The 14,037-nt window shown below is 43.9% G+C and overlaps 1 protein-coding gene and 1 pseudogene across 3 annotated transcripts in view; one reads left to right on the top strand and one right to left on the bottom strand.

Moving 5' to 3' along the window:
- The window catches only part of KCNIP1 (potassium voltage-gated channel interacting protein 1), a gene marked incomplete at both ends in the record, with an annotated part of 353,039 nt that overhangs the window by 300,388 nt on the left and 38,614 nt on the right, over positions 1–14,037 (bottom strand). The gene's annotated exons all lie outside the window — the stretch shown is intronic.
- Positions 12,394–13,064, top strand: LOC308264941 (charged multivesicular body protein 2a-like; annotated as a pseudogene). Its single transcript has one exon. The product of its transcript is annotated as a charged multivesicular body protein 2a-like (transcript).

Raw genomic sequence — 14,037 nt, 5'->3', positions numbered from 1 at the left:
CAGAGGTATTTATACACAGCTACAGGTCAATCAACATTCTCATGCTACCACCACCAGAATACAATAAAGACCAATACAAAACACATATTACAGATAGGTCAATTAGTGCCCTCATGTCATCACCACCTGATCTTCTCTCAGACCTTTTTGAACTTTCCATAACCCCAAACCTTGTTGACTCTGGGCGAAGGACAGTCAGCTGAGGCAGAGACACTAATCTAGGGGAAAGCCTTAATGGCTCCCCACAAGACCAGGTCTCTCAGGGCCAGCCTGCGCATGGCTACTCCGCTGCTGGGTAACTACAGCTGAGAGCTAAGCTGGAAGCTGCAGAATTGGCTCAACTTTGCTGGTTTCCTACAAGTGATGGGTCAGGTAAGTTCACAAACACATTGAGAGTGTCCTGGTGGATTTTTATAGCTGATCAAACTACTGCCAGTGGAGGAGGGCGCTGCAGGATCCAGCAAGCTTCAGATTTCCACCCCATCGGATGACACGGAGTGGCGCAGTTTATGTCCTGGACCTGCCTCTTCCTTCCCGGGTGACCTTGGGCTCATCAGAAGGCAGGTTGAGTGTGAACAGTTACTGATAGTTGACGTGTGCAGTGCAGCCTTCCTCTGCCCATTTGCAAGGCCTAGAGCACATCACTTGGACAGGTGAACGGGGACCCCCAGAGACAGCAAACTCTGGCTGCTTGCCTGGCCCAGGGAGCAGGGCTGGCGTGAGGACTTTCAGAACCTAGGTACCCTGCGACCGAAATGTTTCCAGAGCAGCAGGACTGTCCTTTCAGTGCCTTCATTTTTACTTAAAACCCACAAATAGATCCTCAGCCTGCCTGATCTATCCCCTCTGCTTCTTTTTCTTGTGCTTTCTTTTTTTTTTTTTCCTTCTTCAACTGAATTTTTTTTTATTTAACAAGGATCTACAGTGATAGCCTTGAAAGAGTTCTTTAAGAAGCCGGAGGTGGGGAGAGGTTGATATTTAAAATACAGTTTTTTCTCTCTGCAAAATCAACCCAAACCAAACCAAACAAGACAATGCCAGTTACCTTCTCTCCTGGCTGAGAAGGACTGGCACACTTGGAGTTGACCTCTTTCTCTTCTCTGGCCACATTGCAGAGCCTGGGGCAGCGACTAGGGACCAATGTGGTTTTGACAGTGTTTTCTACCCCCCAAGCGTGGGATGCAGAACAATCCTCTCTCGCCTGCAGAAATCCCTGACACTCGGGTCCTATTGATTAGTTCAGCCAGCAGAGAGCAGGTTACCGGCCAGGGTCTGACTGAGCCCTGGAGGTTCCCGGAGGAGCAATGAGCTCCTGCACAAGCAGCTCCCCTCCAATGGCCTGCTCTATCTACCGAGGCCCCCAAAGCTAATAACTCTTCCACAAGCGGTTCTCTGGCAGCCGATAATTCTAATCAGCTTCCATCATCTGGTGGCTATCTTTCACCTAGCAATTTCCTCCTCCAATTGATCCTGTCTGCTATTGCTGGCTGGGGGTTTCAAGATGACAATAACAATCAGATGACATCAACAAGAGCTGGCGTTTGAGGTCCTTGCAACCGAGCGCTCTAAGTGGTCGAGCTATATCATCTTCCTTAAGCTGTGGGGCTCCTCGAGACCTCTACTCTCCTAATCTGAACAAATATCTCCATCCTGTTATTTCCTTAATTACAAGATGCTATCAACTGTAAGATGCACCATTTATTTCTAACTACTCCAGGAAATAAAAAAAAATATTTTATTTCCTTATCTCTTCATTGTCTATTGTTGTTTATTTTATTCTTTTGTAGTACTGGGGACTGAACCCAGGGATATTCTACCTCTGAACTCTACCCCCAGCCCTTTTTACTTAGAAGCAAGTATTGCTAAGTTGTGGAAGGCCTCGCTAAATTGCTGAGTCTGGTCTTGAACCTGTGATTCTCCTGTCTCAGCCTCCTAAGTACTGGAATTACAGGCATGTGCCATCATGCCCAGCTATAGTATAGTGTGTGTGTGTGTGTGTGTGTGTGTGTGTGTGTGTGTATTTATGGAATTGGGGATTGAACCCAGGAACATTTTATTATTTTTTAAGTTGAATTATTTTATTGGCATAAAGAAAGGAAAAAATGGTTCAGTGAACATTTATTGTGTACTCCAAATAAGCAAAAGGCACTATGCTAGGCACTGAGGCAAATACATACATTTTTACTATAGTAGTAGGAACACAAGACACTAATTTACAACAGAGCTTTAAATAAATACCATATTTAATATACAATATTCTGAAAGTATCTGGAAGATTCATTTAGAATGATATTTTTGCATCAAAGACCACTAAGTCTAACTTTCTGATTTACAGGTGTCACAAAGCCACAGAAAGGCGGTAGGTATTCCACCAGCATGATGGGAATGTTTGATCAACCACAGCGTTTGATCCTCACACCTCCACATGGGTCAGGTTGAGTCAAGGGCTAGGTGGACCACAGCACAAGGTTTACTTCCCACAGATTGTGGGGGAAACTGTTCATAAAGAAGACAGCAAGGTGAGCTGGGTGTGGTGGTGCACTCTTGTAATCCTTGCACTTGGGAGTCTGAGACAGGAGGATCGTGCAGGTTTGAAGCCAGCCTCAGCTGGTTTAAGAGACCCTGTTTCCAAATAAAATATAAAATAGGTCTGGGAGTGTAGCCTGGAGGTAGAAGGCCCCTGGGTTCCATCCCCAGTACCACCAAAACAAAAAACAAAACAAAAAAAGATGACAAGGGGTTTTTTTTGTTTGTTTTTTTTTCAGTACTCAAGGGCATTCTACCTTCGAGTGACATCCCCAGTTCTACTTTTTACTCTTTATTACAAGCGTGAGCCACCAGGTCTGGCAAGACAACTTCTTAAAAGGGTACAATTTCTTGACAGTGAATTACACAAATGTGACATTTATTTTTTATTTTTTATTATTATTTTTTTTGCGGGTCTGGGGATGGAACCCAGGGGCATTCGACCTCTGAGCTACACCTCCTGCCCTATTTTTTATTCTTTATTTTGAATCCGGGTCTCACTGAGTTGCAGAGGGCCTCACTAAGTAGCTGAGGCTGCCTGCGAACTGTGATCCTCCGGTCTCAGCCTCTCGAATGCTGGGATTACGAGTGTGCGCCACCACACCCGGCTACAAATGTGAAATTTAAATTCAGAGAATGTTTATATGAGTGGTGGCAACTCTGTAAAGCACTGAGAACAGCGGCCAGTACGGAGCGGGTGGAATCTGCCAATGTGAGAGATGAGGGGCACAGCCTGAACCCAGGAGCGTTTTACAGTTTACCTCTGAGACTTACACCCTGAGCCCTTTTTAATTATTCATATTTTGTTTTAAAATAGGTTACTGAGAGTCTCCTTATGTTGCTGAGGCTTGAACCTTTGATCATCCTATGTCAGCCTCCCAATTACAGGGATTACAGGTGTGTCCCATGATGACTGGTTATAGTATATATATATATTTAAAATATAATGTTTTGGTCTTACTCACTGATAGAAAAGAAATAAAAGTATAAGCCAAAGTGGATATGACCGCATTCTTTATGAATTCCTACCCTTAGGTTTATCGGTGTTCCTCCTATTGATACCAACAGCATCCTTCTTTGCTGTGGGAGGGGCATGCAAATCTCTCCTTCTGTTGCACATATCCAGCCCTGGGGTGTGTGGCCTCAGTTCCTGTGGCTTCGTCCCCACAGCATCCCCACAATCTGACATTATTAGCTGGCTCTGGTGCAGCAGGCTGGGAATCTGTCCCCATCACGCCCCTAGACTCCAAGCTGCTTCCTCTCTCCAGCCCCTCTCTGCTCTGCAGTGCTCTAAGGATTCCATCCAGGGATTACTGCAAAGGCTGCACATCCCATGAGCAAGAGAACAATATAGGCTGTTGGATCTGAATAGCCAGGAAACGATTTAAGAGGGTGCAGGAGTAAGCTGACGGCCCTGTTCACTGCAGTTTGTATCTGGGGCCTGCAGCCCTGGGACACTCTGCTGCTAGTCCCTACAGAGAATGTGCCACAGACTTGGGTACATGGCTTTGCCTTCTTTTGGCCTTGGACCTCACAGGTGTGGAGGGCCTGGGGTTCTCTGCGTGCATGTCAGGAGCATGGTTCTCCTGTGGCAGGATCCTCCTGGGGAGGCCCAGCCCTAGGAATGAGGAAGGAGCTTGAGAGTGAGATTTAAGGAGCCCTCTAGGGCTGCACAGGAAGGCGAGAACACTGATGTGGGAGGGGCTTGAAGCAGCTTCTCTGGATTCGGAGCTGGCTTTCCGGGTCTGGTGTCCCTTGAACACCTTCATGATCATTCTGCCTTGGACAAGCTACTTAACTTCTTGTGCCTAAGTCGTGTTTCAAACCTGGCAATTATTACTAGCTGCTGTTTATTTTCCCAATCCCCACAAGATTCTGTATGGATTATGATGTGTGTTTTAGAGATGAAAAAAGAAGGCACAGACATGCCAAGGAACTTGTAACATTTAGCACCAATAATGTACAAGGCTGGTTATGTTGGATCCCAGAGCCTATACCCTCAAATTTTATGCACACAAATCCACTTATTTTTCCCTTATTCAGTCAAAGGGCCAGTCCTTCTGAGCTCAAAAGAGCCCTTTCAACTTCTAGACCCTCACTCTGTGATTTCCCATGAATACACACTAAGCCTCTCTTCTGCTCCTGGTGCCCCTAAACTGCCATATTATAGACACATATTTTCACTGAAGCTCTAAGTTTGTTATCCAGGAGGAAAGCATAGTAATCAGGAACACAATTGTCTGTCTGGTCAGATAGCTGGTGTTTTGAAAGTACAGAGAACTGAGGAAGTAGAAGAGGAGAGAGATAAGTTTTTTTTGTTTTGTTTTGTTTTTGTTTTTGTTTTTTGTTTTTTTTTTTTTGGTGGTACTGGGGTTCCTGGAAACCCTTCTACCTCTGGGCTACACTTTCAGACTTATTTTATATTTTTATTTGGAAACAGGGTCTCTTAAGCCAGCGAGGTTGGCTTCGAAACTGCGCGATCCTCCTGTCTCCACCTCCCAAATGTGGGGATTACAAGCGTGCCATGCCTGGTGAGAGATAAGTTTTGAGAGATAAGTTTTGAGAGATAAGTTTTGAGAGTCCCTGTCTGCTTAAGCCCAGGGGACATGAGGAAAAAGTGGCATTTAAGTCCCAAATCTAAAATGCCCAGCAGGTGGGACCCAGCCTCCAAATACATAGCTCAAGGCTCAGGGGTTGCCCTGCCCTGGTCCAGGAGACTCATTATCCAGCCTCCAACAGACAGGCAAGAAATGGAAGGGGCTCACCTGATCCGACTGGGACATGCCAGGAGATTGACCTTCAGAGAACACTGAACACACCTGTATCTTGTTCAAGGAAGGGCTTGTCCTGTCCCTGGCCCGAGGTACCAGGAAAGCAGGAAGAGCCAAGAGTAGCCAGGAGGCCCCACAGGAACACTTGCATCCAGGCTGCTATGGAAAATTTCTTGGTGTGGCTGGAGGTGAAGAGGCACAGGTTCCCAGTGCAGTTTGGCAGTGTGTACTAAGAGTGCTAAAACCATTTAACCTGTTTACTATGTGTAACTTTTCATGTATAAGTTAAAATAAATTTAATTTAAATAAACAAAAACAATAAGAAAGCCATTTGTACTTTATTGGCTCCAAGGAAATGATCAAAATCACAGATATAACTATCTACATAAAGATATTCTTTTCAGCCCTATATATAACTGGGAGAACTGGAAATAATCTCTATGCTCAACAACTGGGAGATGCTTAAGTAAGTGATAGCCAACTGACCTCCCAATCACTATGAAAACAGAATAATGTCATGAACGCTTTGTGTTAGGGAAAATGATAATAGCAAATCAAAACGTAGAATACAAAATTTTATGCAGTCATGATGCTTTGCAAAAATGGGCACATTGTTTTGAGGGTCCTCCATCCATAGGTAATCCTTCTTTAGCCCAGTGAATCTGGGCCAATCTTCTGATCTACTTGGACCAATAGACTGTGATGTAGGTGATCCTGTGAAAGTTTCAAGCCTGGGTCTTGAAAGAAATTGCAGCTTTCATTTCTCCTACTGCTCTTGGATCCTGTACCCAGGAGAGCAGGCTTACCTAGTCTGCTGAGAAGCGCGTGCGTGGCCCAGCTACCTGCCTGTCACCCCAGCTGAGAGCCAGCCATCCACCAGGCACGAGGGGGCCAGCCGAGGTCACTATTAATGCAGGTACATGACTGAGCCCAGCCCAGGCCAGGAGAACCACCCAACAGAATCCTGAGCCACTGTTGCTGTGTTTTGGGGTGGTCTGTCATATGGCTGTAGATAACTAAGACAGCAGCCTGGGATGTAGAGAAAAACCATTTACAGAGGGAAGAAAAATTCTGGGAGAAAAGATTCTAAAGTGGACACAGTACATTTATTAAGTGGTGGTATTTATTAAATGGCCACGGTGAATTATTAAATCATATAGATTATCTTTGTTTTATATGATTTTATTGTTGCATTATAGTCGCACATCAATCTATATTATGTTGACAGTGACATACATGCACACAGTCCTTGGTGCCCCCCACCCCTTGGCTATGATTTTTAACTTTTTTTCCCAAAGTGAGATTACTCAAGCACAGAAAGAGAAGGGACATATGTTTTTTCTAATATGTCCAAGCTAGGGAGTAGTGGTAATACCAGAGGGACTCCAGATGATGGAGGGGAAATCTCAGCAAAGCTTGAACGGAAGGATAGGAGAGGAAGAAAGCCGAGGTTGTTAAATGGAGGAGCTACATACGAATATGTGTAATAGCATAAATACAACATGATTAACCTGGACACTCTCTATTGGGGGGAAGGGAAAAGGAGGGGGAAGGTCATGAAGCACAATGTAAATGTACACCACTCTCAATATGTTCCACTTATAAAAAAATAAGAATTAAATTTAAAAAAGAGTACGCTTAAGCTATTTACAATGAAAAATAAATGTAATTTTAAAAAAGTGCAAATAAAAGCTCAGTTTTCTTCTCTGGAGAGTTCTAATTCAAACCTCTGTGGCATGTTTGCATTCACGGTCAGGACCTCATCATAATCCCTCCTTCCCTGACAGATGCAGGAAGAAACTTGAGCCGAATCCTCTGGTAAAGGGGGAGAACCATGGCTTGGGTGGGGGTCCCAAGATATTCAGCCTCTTCCTTGCAGGCTCCGAAGTGGGACGCTTGGCAACCACTTTCTGCAGTGACATGCACCCCTTCTTGTTCACAGTTCATGCGATACAGGTAGCCCCACACCACCAGGCACCTTTTAGTTGTTTCATTGTGTCCAGGGAGCTTTAGAACCACAGCCAGCACAGCTGCATAGTTTCTGCATTTAGAGTACAAAGGTCAGAACTCACTCTATAGCTCCATCCTTTCTGGCTCCTGCACGGGTTTCTTGGGCATGTACTATGCATTGGGCCTGAGTTGCACCTAGTCATCCAGAGATGAGCTACCACATCTAACCCACATGAGCACTTGGTCCTGAGAACATGAGACCTACACACTCCAAAATCATTGTCCCCCAACATTAGGATGACCATCTAATTTATTGTCCAAACCAGAACATTATAAAAGTTATCTTTTCCAAGACTTTGATCCATCTTGAGTTGACTCTTGTGTAGTGAGAAAGTGAGGTTTATTTTCATTCTTTTGCATATGGTTAATCAGTTTTGCCAACACCATTTGTTGAAGAGGCTACCTTTTTTCTGATGTACAGCTCCCTGGAGAGGGCATATGTCCAATTCCTCAATACAAAGGCACAGGTAAAACTTTCTCAACAAGATCCCAGAGGCACAAGAAATTAAAATTAAACCGAAGACCTTCTGTATAGCAAAGGAAACTATTAAGAACCTCGACAGAGAACCAACAGAATTATTGCCAACCATTTCTCTGATAGAGTTCTCTGTATATTCTGATAATATCTAGAATATACAGAGAACTCAGGAAACTCACCACTAAGAAAACAAATCACCCAATAAAAAATGGACAAGTGAATAGACACTTCACCAAAGAAGAAATTCAAATGGCCAATAAATGTATGAAAAAAAAGTTCAATATCACTAGCAATCAGAGAGATGCAAATCAAAACTACCCTGAGATTTCACGTAACTCCAACTAGAATGGCAACCGTTAAAAACACAAACAACAACAGCAAATGCTGATGAGGAGGTGGAGAAGTGGGAACTCTAATACATTGCTGGTGGGATTGCAAATTAGTGCAACCACTTGGGAAAACAGTATGGAGGATCCTCAGAAGAATGAGAACGGACCTACCATATGATCCAGCAATACCAATTCTAGGTAAGAATAAAAACCAGAGCTGGGCATAGTGGCGCACGCTTGTAATCTCAGCATTTGGGAGGCTAAGACAGGAGTATTGCAGGTTCACGAACAGCATCAGCTACTTAGTGAGGCCCTTTGCAACTCAGTGAGATTCTGTTTAAAAATAAAGAATAAAACAATTGGGCTGGGGTGTAGCTCGAAGGTAGAATGCCCCTGGGTTTCATCCCCAGTACAGCAAAAAATAAATAAATGAATGTCCCTGGGTTTCATCCCCAGTACAGCAAAAAATAAATAAATAAATAAATAAATAAATAAATAAATAAATACCACCAAACTAATGCAAGCATATCTATGTTCATAGCTGCACAATTCACAACTGTCAAACTATGGAACCAGCCACGATGTCCATCAACAGATGAATGGATTACAAAACTATGGGATATGTACACAATAAATTTTACTCAGCCATAAAGAGAATAAAAATTATGTCATTTACAGGGAAGTGGATGAAATTGGAGAACATTATGCTAAGTGAAATCAGTAACAAAAAGCAAAAAATCAGCTGTACTCCCTAATATGCAGGATCTAGGGAGAAAAAGGGTCATAGGAGGAACTATAGACAGAGAAGGAGAAACCATAGATGAGCAAATAAGGCGACCTAACTGAGGGGATGGGAGGAGGAAGAGGGAAATTCCCTAGTGTCCATGATGGAGACTCACAAACATATCAAAGTCAATCACTAAGCCAAACATGAGGAGGAGCGAGGGGGAAGGAGTGGGGTGGGACTTGGGGAAGGGCTAAATGAGTGACATGTGTATGTAGGCCTCCACCATCTTGTACCCTATTAAGATGTATGACTACAATGCACCAAGAAAAAATTAAAAGAAAAAAGTTATTTTTAATGGACACAATAATCATACATATTATGAACTATGCTGAGATAGTTCATGTCCACAACGTGCAACATTAAATTAGGGTTATTAGCACTTCCATCTACTTAAACAGTTATCATTTCTTTGTCTTGGGAGCCTTCAACCTATTTTCTTCACAATACATAATAAATCATTTAGACTATTATGCTACAAAACACTAGAATTTATTCTTTGCATGTAACTGCATTTTGATATAAACTGGATGCATTTGAGAGTAAAAGGGAGTGAGCCGAATAAACAGGGCTCCGGGGACCTGTGGCCACTCTACCCATAGCCTAGGATCTCTCTATGGCGACACAGCCAGGAGGCACAGTCTAGCCAACCAAAGGGATTTAAACAATGAGAAAGCCCCTGTTTTCCCATAAACACATAAAGGAGAATCACAGCCATAACTCACAGTTATGCATCTCATATTTTTCCTCTGCTCCTGAATTGTTTTCAAACTGAAACTGCTTCAAAACCTCTCACATGTCTAACTGGAGAAAATTTTCTAGGACAGCTAGGCCACATGGGTTTTCTTTCTCTTTTTGTGGCTCCTCCTTCCTGGCTTGTTGATCCAGTTATCTCTTTACCTCCTGCCTCTCCCATCTAGCTTCCCACGTGGCCTCTGGAGGGGCAGGTGGGAGTGAGGAGGAGAATCAGACAGTGAGAGACAAAGTACCATATGGTGGGGGAGAAGCAGGGAGGTCCACGTAAATACATCTTACCAATAGCATTCCTGGCACACATACATAGATCACACGAGTGTGGAAAATTCAATAAGACAAATCTACATAAAGGAAGACAACCTGAACCAGCTCACCCTTAATAAATACTTATTAAATTATGACATGTGCTCTGTGACCTTAGTCAAATCACATTTCTGAGCCTTAAATTTATCTTCTGAAATATAAATGAATAAAAGAATGAATTATATGAATGAGGAATTAATCATACTGTGACAGCTGTGGCCAATGACCAGCCAAAGTTGATGGTCCCTTTCCAGCCCTCAGGAAGCACCTGTCAAATCCAGGGACTACATTTTTCAGTTCCCCCTGTAGCTGGGAAGGATCATGTGATCAGTCTGTGCCAATGGGGCATAAGGATAAATCATGGGTGCCAACTTCTAGGCTAAGGCCTTTGTGTATCCAAGATCAATCATCTACATTCTCTTTGCCTCTCTTGCCCCCAGTCTACTGCTGAATAACTCCAGGGTGACTTCAAGACCACACGATGCCAGAGCATGGCTGGAAGGGGTCTGGTTCTCATAGCGGCCACCTAGAGGGGAGAGATATATTAAGCAGAAATACTGGTACTGGACTTCCCATAGGTGAGAAGTGCATGGTTATTGGTCAAAGCCACTAAAGTCGCATGAGGCTGGCAGCAGTTAATCCATCCTGGCTGACTCAAGATGCAGATTTAAAAAGGTGAGACTACCGGCTGGGATGATGGCCGGCTAAAAGATATGTCCACACCCAAATCCCAGGAACCTGAAAATGGACCTGCATAGCAGAAAAAGTATCTTTGTGGATGCAGTTAAAGATCATGATGTCATTTTGGATTGCCTGGGTGAGCCCTAGATCTATTAGATGTGCTTATAAGAGACAGAAGAATCAAAGGTACTGACAGCAAGAGAGGAGACCGGGGCCACAAGCCAAGGAGCACCAGCGCCCTTGCTGGGAGAAAATGTCTGGTCCCTGGAACCATGAGAGAATATATTTCTGTTGTTTCTAGCCACTTAATCTGTGGCCATCTGTTTGACCAACCCTAGGACCCTGCCGCGGTAAGGAGAGTCTGGCATGAGGAAGATGAAGACAGGCAGCAAAGGCTTACTTCCAAAGCCAGCCATTAAGCTGGGCAAGGGTGCGCAGCTGCAATCCCAGCACCTAGGAGGCTGAGACAAGAGGATCAAAGTTTCAAGGCCAGCCTCAGCAACTTAGCAAGACCCTGTTTGGGTTCAATCCCCAGTATAAACAAAACAAAACAACCCTCCCCACGCCAAAACAGCCCATGAATGCCTCACTACTTCCCTCCTTAGAGGCAGAGTTTTTCAGGATCTAGGCTCCAGGAGAGACAGCACACCTTATTAACACTCAGAGAAAATTCTAGGGAGTTCCCAGTAGTATCGTACTGAGGGTAAGTGGAGGCCTTGAGCTTTGCAGGGAGCAGTCTTATTATTTATGGATGATAGGCGTACATCTCCATTAATGTGTAAGGAAAGGGATTAAAGAGCCTCTCTGCAGTTTCTCCTTTTTAATTCCTGAGGGAGGTACTGGTGGCACCAGGCTCAGGCAGAGAGGCCTGGCTCAGAGGAGTCTATCTCAGGTGGCCTAGGAGCCTGAGGAGCCGTCTAAGCCTCACCCAGGCAGAGGCCCACAGGAAGGCAAGAGTGCAGGCCTTTTGCTATGTGACAGCAAATAGGGTGCTTAGGGCCTGGAGGTGTCTGTCCAATAGGTCAGTAGGCACACTTTATTTAAATAATTAAAATAAAATGTAAGTTGTCCATTCACACTGTCCAAGAGCCATCCGTGGCCAGTGGCTGCTATATTGGACAGCTCAGATTTATGGAACATTCCCACTGCCACAGAAAGTTGTGCTAGAGCACGCTGCCTGCCCAGGCAAGAAGGGATAGGAATTTCAGCCCAGGATGTTACCAGCATTGTGACCTTTTACAACAGCTTTGGCCCTGTTTCAGTGTCCCCGTTTATAAAATGAGGGCTATCACAGTACTTACTTTCTAGGGTCAGGATGGTCAAGATACTGGTGTGCAAGTACTTATCATAGTACCTGGCACATGTTAGTACTCAGTGACTGACAGCTCTCATTGGTGGAGAAATATCTAAGGAAGAGGTATAAAGTAAGAATACAGCCTAGGAGGGGTCAGGAGGCATGGGCTCTAGGCTGAGTTTTGACACTCACAAGAGACTGTAGAGACGGTCTAGAGTTTCCATCTCTGCTCCTAAGCTTTGCAGCTTTGGGTAAATCTCCTCACCTCTCTGAGCTCAGATAGCTCACTAATAGAGCAGAAGAGCTAATGTTACTGGATCCTATGCTTCCGGGAAAAGAGGGCAGAAATCTATGAGAGGCTAGTAGTCTTTGACTTCTCCCATGTTCAGGAATCCATTAGCAAGAAAGAGAGGAAGTAAGTACCCGACCCAGCTCCGGCCTGCCAAAAGACTCTTACCACAATGGACCTGTTGTTTGGGCGCCAGAAGACACCAGAGGAGCTGCTGAGGCAGAACCAGCGGGCCCTGAACTGCACCATGCGGGAGCTGGACTGGGTACGGCAGAAATTGAAAACCCAGGAGAAGAAAATCATTGCAGACATCAAAAAGGTACCCAAGCAGGGCCAGATGGATGCAGTGCGCATCATGGCAAAAGACCTAGTGCGAACCCGACGCTATGTGCGCAAATTTGTGCTGAGATGCAGGCCAACATCCAGGCTGTGTCCCTCAAGATACAGACATTGAAGTCCAAGAACTCAATGGCACAAGCCATGAAGGGTGTTACCAAGGCTATGGGCACCATGAACAGACAGTTGAAATTGCCCCAGATCCAGAAGATCATGATGGAATTTGAGTGGCAAGCAGTGATCATGGACATGAAGGAGGAGATGATGAATGATGCCATTGATAATGACATGGGTGATGAAGATGATGAAGAGGAGAGTGATGCTGTTATGTCCCAGGTACTGGATGAGCTGGGGCTGAGCCTAACAGATGAGCTTTCAAACCTCCCCTCCACTGGAGGCTCACTTAGTGTGGCTGCTGGTGGGAAGAAAGCAGAGGCCGCAGTCACAGCCCTGGCTGATGCTGATGCAGACCTGCAAGAGCGGCTCAAGAACCTGCGGAGAGACTGATCAGCCCACCTCCCAGCAATGGGGACATGAGGGAATAGAATCCCAGGGTCTTCACCATACCCCACCCTACAATAAAACCGATTGAACACACACACACAAAGAAATAGAGAAGTAAGCAAAGATGGGCATTCAGAGATTGTAATTGGAGAATAATTTATAATAGCAAAACCTTGAAGATAGCCAAAACGCTTCATAATAGGAAAATAGTAAAATATGTTACTATAGTAAATACTATACTATTACAGAAGCATGAGATATGATTTTGTAAAATAATAATACATAATACATGGGAAACAAGTTTTCTATTTCTATTTAAAACAAGAACATGAGCCTGTAGTGGTGGCTTATGCCTGTAATCCCAGTACCTGGGAGGCTGAGACAGGAGGATTGCAGGTTCGAATCCAGCCTCAACATCTTAGTGAGATTATGTTTCCAAATAAAAAATAAAATAGGACCGGTTAGAAACCAGCGGTAGAAAGCCCCTGGGTTCCATCTCCAGTACTACAAAAAGATATAGTATATTTTTACTTTATATATATATATATATATATATATATATATATATATATATAATCTTTAGAATAGAACCCACCAGTGTTTTGATATTTATTTTCTTGGGATGTTGGACCTTGATTGATTTTTACATTTTTCTTTTAATTTTTCTGTAATGATCTCTATTAAATTTATTACATATGTCTATTGGCTAGGCAAGCAATATAATCTATTAGTTTGTAAGTAGAAATTGTTAAAAACACAAAGTTGTTGCAAGTCTATATGATCCTTATGGTTTCTCTGAGGGATAGTCTATGACCCAAAAATAGATATTTTGAGAATAACCTGTCTGTAGCCTTGCTGAGGCTGGGAGGGGATGGGGAAGAATATCATTTATCCTCTGTAACCTGTCCTTGAAAGTTCTTATTACAGTGGTTGCTGATGACCAAGGCTCTGAATCTTGCCAGCAAAGGAGGAGACT

The sequence above is a fragment of the Muscardinus avellanarius genome (assembly GCF_963383645.1).
Source record: "Muscardinus avellanarius genome assembly, chromosome: 7".
In the NCBI taxonomy this organism is placed as follows: Eukaryota; Metazoa; Chordata; class Mammalia; order Rodentia; family Gliridae; genus Muscardinus; species Muscardinus avellanarius.
Note: the sequence above shows the minus strand (reverse complement) of the source record. Positions and strands in the feature narration are given on the sequence as shown.